Consider the following 3,560-nt stretch of genomic DNA (forward strand, 5'->3'; position numbering starts at 1 on the left):
TCTTAAACCATGCACAATGAGTTAAAACTTTTCTCTGGCAAACCTGCACCCCATGAAAGCTTTCATTCTCTCCCTTAAACACGGTCAACTTGGTCAAAGAAAAGAAAAGGAAAATAAAACAAAACAAACTTCACTCTTCTCCTGCCAAACCAAAAGCACTGGGTCCCACGCCTCTTTCTTCTCAAATTCTACCTAAACTAAAAAAAACAAACGAAAGATGAGGATTCGAACACACAACACAGAACATTCTAAACACACAAACTACTAGAACACCGTGAACATACAACAGCAAAAAACATTCTAAACACACAAACCACTAGAACAGCGTTATCACGCTTATACGCAAAATTTGCATTATAAACTTACTTTAACCTATTATGAAAATTAAAATAAAATTAATTATTAATTATTAATTAATTTTCATACCACTTCTAAACACTTTTTATTTCCAATACCATGTCATAATTAAATATTTTAATATTAAAAATATAAAATAGAAATAAAAGGTAATTTTATTTTATTCGAATCATACAAATTATATTTTCCACCCTATACGTGAATAGTCGAAGCTAACCTATCCAAACCAATTGCAATAATTAATGTTTCCATTAAGACTTTTATAGGAGTACACTACATCCTACAAAAATGTTTGGTTTGCTAAACAACATATAATTGAACATGTGAATGGAAATTGAGAAGAATCATTCAACAAATTGTCATGCCTACTACAAGTCATGCAAACTTTTTTACTTGGATTTGTGTACAAATTGAAAACACAACCAATTATTGATGGCTAGGAGGTCCGCCAAAACCAACCATATTTCAAAATACTTTTCTGGACCTTCAAACCTTGTTTTGATGGATTCCCCATATTGCAAACCGTTGGTGCAAGTGGACGGAACATTCTTGTACGGAAGATATAAGGGGACTCTTCTGGTGGCTGTGGCACAAGATGGGAAAAACAACATACTCCCTGTTGTTTTTCCTATAGTTGAGGGTGCAACAACAAACGCTTGTTTTTTTTTTCTAAAAAACCTTAGGAGACATGACACACCTTAACAAAACTTGTGCTTAATTTCGGATCGCCACAACTTCATTAGTACAACATTCAACAGATCAACCAATGGGTGGACAGAAGGACAATATGTGCATGTGATTTGCATTCACCACATTGCACAAAATTTCACCCGAAGATTCAAGGATACAAGTTTGAAGAAGGACCTTGTCAATATGGGTAACTACTTTTTTTAAAATTTTAACCAATTAAATGTCATTTTTATTATTCTTCGTCATTCGTAATCATTACTATTTTCTTAAATATTTTTTGCAGCATATGCAATGACTGAGCTACGATGTAACTATTACCACAAATATCATCATGGAAAACAATCCCGAAGCATCAACTTGGATTTATTAAATTCAAAGACAACAATTCACACTTGTTATGATGAAGGTAGAAGATGAGGTCACCTAACAACAAATCTAGCCGAAGCAATTAACTCAGTCCTGAAGAAGACAAGAAATTTACCAATCTCCTTCATAATATTGGCTACATACACAAGATGCAATGCCTTTTTCACAGAAAGAGGGAAATAGATAACTGCAATGATAAGTGTTGGTTATGTCTATTTTGAAAATGCCACAAGGTCCTACAAGATGCTGATTCGAAATCAAACACCCATAGGGTTTTGAATTTGATAGAAATACAACAAGATTCAGAGTCGAGGAGATGGTAAACCCAAGAGAAATACGACCTGTAGGAAAATTTGTTGTCAGATTGGATGAACGATGGTGTGATTGTGACAAGTTTCAAAAGATTCATCTACTGTATTCACATGTCTTAGCAGCTTGCAAACATGCTCATCACAACTTTAACATTTACATCAGTCCCTACTATAGGTTGGATGCCATCATGAAAGTGTATAATAATATGTTTGGGGAGCTAGGACATGAAGAATATTGGCCACCATACCAAGGCACACAAATTTGGCCTCATCCAGCCACAAAAAGGAATGTAAAGGGTCGACCAAAATCATCCAGAGTCAGGACTAAAATGGACATTAGGGAACGAGCACACCCACAAAATTGCTCAAATTGTCAAACCCCAAGCCACACAAGAAATCATTGTCCTCACAATCCTGAAATTAGAGGGTTCACATCCCATTATGGGGAATGATCAGTTAATTTCTAGTTATAATGTTCAATGTAGTCATAATGCCAATCGTGTTTCAGACTTTGTTATGCAAGACAATTATGTTAAAATTAAAGAAAATGTTTCATTCACCGATGTCAATCACTTCGTCCTCTATTAAAGTTAATTATTGTGTGTTGGGTCAAAAAATGGAAAAATTAACCCAAAACAGACCAAAAATCATCATGGGGAGTGATGTTGTTCTAACTGGGGAGTGATGTTGAACTTTTTGTACAAATGACCCTTAGGCCCCTGGTAATCGATTACATGAACTCTGTAATCGATTACCAGGGGCCTGAATGCCATTTGCACAGAAAGTTCAATGTCACTCCCCAGTTAGAACAACATCACTCCCCATGATGATTTTTGGTCTGTTTTGGGTCAAATTTTCCATTTTTTGAGATGGGTAAGTGAGTTCAATGTGAATGAGGGGTGTTTAAGTGTAATGATGGTCCTATTATCCTTTTTTATTTTTCCATTATTTGGACTTCACCTATCTTACTCCTATTACTCATATGACCTTTTTCCTCCACATTGAAATGGAATAAGATGTGTTGTTCATGCACTCAAAATTGATGTTGTTCCTACATGAAATTGAACAGAGAAAGACGAGAGCTTCAATGAGAGAAAGGAGAGACCTTCAACCTTGAACGAGAGAAAGGACAAAGCTTGAACCCCAACATAGAGTGTTGAGAGAGAATAAGTTTTTGTTCGTGAGAGAGAAAGGAAGACAAAGTAGAGTGAAATGGAGAAAGGAGAGTGAACTGAGGGTGGTTTTAGGTTCAATAAAATAAAGGTTTAAATACCTTTTTAGTCCCCAAGTTCGGATCGGAATTTTTGTATTGTCCCCGATTTTAAAAATGAAGACCTTTGGTCCCCATGTTTCCAATTTTGAGTGCAATCGGTGCCTTCCATTAAGTAGAAGCTAACGGCGTTAACTTTTTTTCTCTCTCCTCTACTATTCCTGACACTTCTTTCTTTCTCTCTCTCCTTTTTTTCTCTTTTTTTTTGTGCTGTGCAACCTTTTCTCTCTCAGTTTATCTTTCTCTCTCTTCTTTCTCTCTCTTCTACTAAGATGACTCCATGGATATGCGACTGTGTCATAGGAGGCAAGCTCCACGACAGGGAGGGCAAGGAGGTGCAGGCAGTCGTTTGCCGGGAATACCAAAGTTTTGAGCGGTGGTGATAGAGAGTGACTGACCATGTTCCTGATTGTAGAGGGCGTGCCACAGGGAGTGACAAAGCTTCTCTCTGGCGCGCATAAAAGGGTTGAACTGCTGCGTCTGGTGTGGACGACATCGCCGGCGACGCTCTTGGTCGGCAGCAGGAATACATGTCGTATTTTGCACCGTTGGGCAACAAGGAGCAT

This window comes from Vigna radiata, chromosome 9 (genome assembly GCF_000741045.1).
Source record: "Vigna radiata var. radiata cultivar VC1973A chromosome 9, Vradiata_ver6, whole genome shotgun sequence".
Taxonomy (NCBI): domain Eukaryota; kingdom Viridiplantae; phylum Streptophyta; class Magnoliopsida; order Fabales; family Fabaceae; genus Vigna; species Vigna radiata.